The following is a 6,000-nucleotide window of genomic DNA, read 5'->3' on the forward strand; positions in this document are numbered from 1 at the left end:
CCTAATATTTCTCAGGTGCCAGGAGGCTGCAGTGTGGCCATGTCAGCTAGTGTGTAGGTCCACACAGCCACCTTGAGTACGTGCCCTCCATGCCCTTACTTCTATACCCCCCCACCCCCACCCCCATGCAGGGGGAGCACTACCTGGGGAGACTTGGTCCTTCCTCTGCTATTTCTTCTAAGGGCTTTAAAGTTGAAGCCCTGGCTGTAGGAGTTGCCTGGCAGGTGGCAGTATGGAGGAGAGGTTAAGAGTGGCTTTTTGGTGCCTGGGGCCCTCTGCTTTGGGGTCACCCTCGCTTCTCCTTGAACTCAGCAGGACGTCTGTCCTTTGCCAGTGCATGGTACCAAACAGTGACAGAGTAGCTGCTAACCCCTGGGGAATATGAGCGCACATGCAAAAATAATTATACACCTGTGAAGTATGATTGCCACATAAGAAATACAACAGACTGAACGTTACATATTATTTGAAATAGAATTATTGGAAGAGACTGACTCCAGATAATTAATAAACACAATAAATATCCTTCTGGATATAGGACAATATTGTTAGCAATAATACCCAAGACAAACCACAGAGAAGAACCAAGTCAAAATATTGCATATAAAAATATAATGGTTGAATTAGAGGGCACAATAGATTGGGTAAATGGCAGGATAAACACAGGTCAGAGAAGCGTGCACTTGTGCTTTCTGCGGACGTTACGGAAGTATGGGCTCCGGAGCTGGCCTACTTAGAGCAGGATCATTGGTGGGGTTTCTTTATAAAAGAACTAATTACCAAGGTGTGCCTGGAGCATATGGAGAAGAGGAGGCTGGTGCAGGAGCCTGGCATAAGCAGCAGCAACAGAGCTTTTGTCACGCATCCCCCCCAACCCTTTTCACCCTCCCCCACTGTCTCCAGCACCCCCACCACCGCCAGCCCTAAGGGACAAGGGAGGGAGAATGAGGAGGAGGGACCAGCAGCTGAGGGACACAATAACTGAGGAAAGCTCACAAATAAGGTTTTCATGGAAATAAACACTGTGACCACTTTAGTCCCTTCCTGAGATCTTAGCTGAGGCTCCCCACGGGCTGAACCCTTGCAGCCAGAGAACACTGGAGGCTGTCAGGCCTTTCTACTTCCCACTTCCACCCCACAGAAGGAATGGGATGGGTTTGTCTGGAGGGACAGACAGGAGGTAACTGCTATAGGGGGACTAGATTACTAGATTCCACTCTAATGCTTAAAAAGAGAAATGAAAAGTATTCACTAATTCATTAAAATAACCTTCATGGGGCACCTGGCTGGCTCGGTTGGTGGAGTATACGACACTATTTTTTTTTAACATTTTTTTATTTAAATTCAATTAATGAACATGTAATGTATTATTGGTTTTAAAGGCAGAGAACTGTGATTCATCAGTCTTATATACTACCCAGTGCTCATTACATCACATGCCCTCCTTAATGTCCATCACCAGTTACCTCATCCCTTCACCCCCCTCCACTCCAGCAACCCTCAGTTTGTTTCCTATGATTAAGAGACTATTATGGTTTGTCTCTTTCTGGTTTTGTTTTATTTATGTTTTCTTAACTTTCCCTATAATCCTCTGTTTTGTTTCTTAAATTCCACATATCAGTGAGATCATATGATAGTTGTCTTTCTCTGATTGACTTATTTTGCTTAGCATAATACACTCTAGTTCCATCCATGTCATTGCAAATGGCAAGATTTCAATTTTTTGAAGGCTGCATAATATTCCATTGTATATATATATACCACAACACCATTATCCATTCATCTGTCGATGGACATCTGGGCTCTTTCCCTAGTTTGGCTATTGTGGACATTGCTGTTATAAACAGTGGGGTCTAGGTGCCCCTTCAGATCACTCATTTGTACCTTTGCAGTAAATACCCAGTAGTGGAATTCCTGGGTCATAGGGTAGCTCTATTTTCAACTTTTTGAGGAACTTCCATACTGTTTTCCAGAGTGGCTGTACCAGCTTGCATTCCCACCAGAAGTTTTGGAGGGTTCCCCTTTTTCTGCATCCTTGCCAATATCTGTTGTTTCCTGACTTGTTAATTTTAGCCATTCTAAGAGGTGTGAGGTGGTATCTCTCTGTGGTTTTGATTTGTATTTCCCTGATGCCAAGTGATGTTGAGTACTTTTTCATATGTCTGTTCGCCATTTGTATGCCTTATTTGGAGAAATGTCTATTCATGTCTTCTGCCCATTTCTTGATTGGATTATATTTTCCTTGGGTGTTGAGTTTGAGAAGTTCTTTATAGATTTTGGATACTAGCCCTTTATCTGGTATGTCATTTGTAAATATCCTCTCCCATTTTGTTGATTGTCTTTTGGTTTTGTCGACTGCTTCCTTTGCTGTGCAAAAGATTTTTATCTTGATGAAGTCCCGATGGTTCATTTTTGCCTTTGTTTCCCTTGCCTTTGGAGATGTATCTAGCAAGAAGTTGCTGCGGCCAAGGTCAAAGAGGTTGCTGCCTATGTTTTCCTCTAGGATTTTGATGGAGTCCTGTCTCACATTTAGGTCTTTCATCCATTTTGAGACTATTTTTGTGTGTGGTGTGAGGAAATGGTCAAGTTTCTTTCTTCTGCATGCAGCTGTCCAATTTTCCCAACACCATTTGTTGAAGAGACTGTCTTTTTTCCATTAAATATTCTTTCCTTCTTTCTCAAATATTAGTTGACCGTGGAGTTTAGGGTCCATTTCTGGGTTTTCTATTCTGTTCCATTGGTCTATGTGTCCATTTTTTTGCCAGTACCATACTGCCTTGATGATTACAGCTTTGTAGTAGAGCTTGAAGTCCGGAATTGTGATGCTACCAGTTTTGGTTTTCTTTTTCAGCATTCCTTTGGCCATTCGGGGTCTTTTCTGGTTCCTTACAAATCTTAGGACTATTTGTTCCAGCTCTGTGAAAAAAGTTGATGGTGTTTTGATACGGATTGCATTGAATGTGTAGATTGCTCCAGGTAGCATAGACTTTTTCACAATATTTGTTCTTCCAATCCATAAACATGGAATGTTTTGCCATTTCTTTGTGTCTTCCTCCATTTCATTCATAGGTGTTCTATAGTTTTCTGAGTACACATCCTTTGTCTCTGTGGTTAAGCTTATTCTTGGTATCTTATGGTTTTGGGTGCAATTGTAAATGGGATTGACTCTCTTTTTTCTGTCTCATTGTTAGTGTATAGGAATGCAACTAATTTCTGTACATTGATTTTATATCCTGCCACTTTGCTGAATTCCTGTTGAGTTCTAGAATTTTGGGGTGGAGACTTTCAGGTTTTCTACATAGAATATCATGTCACCTGTGAAGAGTGAGAGTTTGCTTCTTCTTCGCTGATTCAGTGTCTTTTATTTCTTTTTGTTGTCTGATTGCTGAGGCTAGGACTTCTAGTACTATGTTGAACAACAGTGGTGATAGTGGACATCCCTGCTGTGTTCCTGACCTTAGTGGAAAAGCTCTCAGTTTTTCCCCAATGAGAATGATATTTGCTGTGGGTTTTATAGATGGCTTTTATGATATTGAGGTATGTTCCCTCTATCCTTACACTGAGAAGAGTTTTAATCAAGAAAGAATGTTGTACCTTGTCAATGCTTTTTTATGCATTTATTGAGAGGATTTTATGGTTCTTGTCTTTTCTTTTATTTATGTAATGTATCACATTGATTGATCTTCGGATGTTAAACCACCCTTGCAGCCCAGGAATAAATCCCATTTGGTCGTGGTGAATAATCCATTTAATGTAGTGTTGGATCTTATTGGCTAGTATTTTGGTGAGAATTTTTGCATCCATGTTAATCAGGGATATTGGTCTGTAATTTTCCTTTTTGGTGGGGTCTTTGTTTGGTTTTGGGATCAAGGTAATGCTGGACACAGAGATGCCTGGGTGGCTCTGTCAGTTAAGCTTCTGCCCTCAGCTCAGGTCATGATCCTGGAGTCCCAGGATTGAGTCCCGCATCAGGTTCCCTGCTCAGCAGGGAATCTGCTTCTCCCTCTGACCCTCCCCCTCTCATGCTCTCTCTCCCTCTCTCTCAAATAAATAATATCTTTTTTTTAAAATAAATAAAATCTTTAAAAAAAAAAGTAATCCTGGCCATATAGGAAGAGTTTGGAAGTTTTCCTTCCATTTCTATTTTTTACAACAGTTTCAGAAGAATACGTATTATTACTTCTTTAAATATTTGGTAGAATTCCCCTGGGAAGCCATCTGGCCCTGGGCTCTTTTTTTGTTGGGAGAGTTTTGATTACTGCTTCAATTTCCTTGCAGGTTATGGGTCTGTTCAGGTTTTCTATTTCTTCCTGTTTCAGTTTTGGTAGCTCATGCATCTCTGGGAATGCATCCATTTATTCCAGATGGCCTAATTTGTTGGCATATAGTTGCTCATAATATATTCTTATAATTATATTTCTTCAGTGTTGGTTATGATCTCTATTTTTTCATTCTTGATTTTATTTATTTGAGTGCTTTCTCTTTTCTTTTTGATAAATCTGGTTTATCAATCTTATTCATTCTTTCAAAGAATGAGCCCCTAGTTTCATTGGTCTGTTCTACTGTTCTTTTGCTATTTCATTGATTTCTGCTCTAATCTTTATTATTTCTCTACTCCTCCTGGGTGTAGGCTTTATTTGCTGTTCTTTCTCCAGCTCCTTCTGGTGTAGGGTTAGGTTGTGTATTTGAGACCTTTCTTGTTTCTTGGGAAAGTCTTGTATTGCTATATACTTCCCCCTTAGGACCACCTTTGCTGCATCCCAAAGATTTTGAACAGTTGTTTCCATTTTCATTTGTTTTCATGAATTTTAAAATTCTTCTTTAATTTCATGGTTGACCCATTCATTCATTAGTAGGATGCTCTTTACCTCCATGTACTTGTGTTTTTTCAAAATTTCTTATTGTTTTTTTTGTTTGTTTTGTTTTGTTTTTTAAATTTTATTATGTTATGTTAGTCACCATACAATACATCATTAGTTTTTGATGTGGTGATCCACGATCCATTGTTTTCATATAACACCCAGTGCTCCATGCAGTACGTGCCCTCCTTAATACCCATCACCGGGCTAACCAATCCCCCCTCCCCCCTCCCCTCTAAAACCCTGTTTGTTTCTCAGAGTCCATTGTCTCTCATGGTTCATCTCTCCCTCCAATTCCCACTCCCCTCATTTTTCCCTTCCTTCTCCTAATGTCCTCCATGCTATTCCTTATGTTCCACATATAAGTGAAACCATATGATACTTGACTTTCTCTACTTGACTTATTTCACTTAGCATAATCTCCTCCAGTCCCATCCATGCTGATGTAAAAGTTGGGTATCCTTCCTGATGGCTGAGTAATATTCCATGGTATATATGGACCACATCTTCTTTATCCATTCATCTGTTGAAGGGCATCTCGGCTCTTTCTAGTTTGGCTATTGCGGACATTGCAGCTATGAACATTGGGGTGCATATAGCCCTTCTTTTCACTACATCTGTGTCTTTGGGGTAAATACACAGAAGTGCAATTGCTGGGTCATAGGGTAGCTCTATTTTTACTTTTTTGAGGAACCTCCACACTGTTTTCCAAAGTGGCTGTACCAACTTGCATTCCCACCAACAGTGTAAGAGGGTTCCCCTTTCTCCACAACCTCTCCAACATTTGTTGTTTCTTTCCCTGTCCATTTTTGCCATTCTAATTGGTGTAAGGTGGTATCTCAATGTGGTTTTGATTTGAATTTCCCTCATGGCTAATGATGATGAACATTTTTTCATGTGTCTGTTAGCCATTTGTATGTCTTCTTCAGAGAAGTGTCTTTTCATATCTTCTGCCCATTTTTTTGACTTATTTGTTTTTAGGGTGTTGAGTTTGAGAAGTTCTTTATAGATCTTGGATACCAGCCCTTTATCTGTAGTGTCATTTGCAAATATTTTCTCCCATTCTGTGGGTTGCCTCTTTGTTGTGTCGACTGTTACCTTTGCTGTGCAGAAGCTTTTTATCTTGATGAAGTCCCAAAAG

Source organism: Mirounga leonina, unplaced genomic scaffold, assembly GCF_011800145.1.
Source record: "Mirounga leonina isolate KUSES-001 unplaced genomic scaffold, KU_Mleo_1.0 Mir_151, whole genome shotgun sequence".
In the NCBI taxonomy this organism is placed as follows: Eukaryota; Metazoa; Chordata; class Mammalia; order Carnivora; family Phocidae; genus Mirounga; species Mirounga leonina.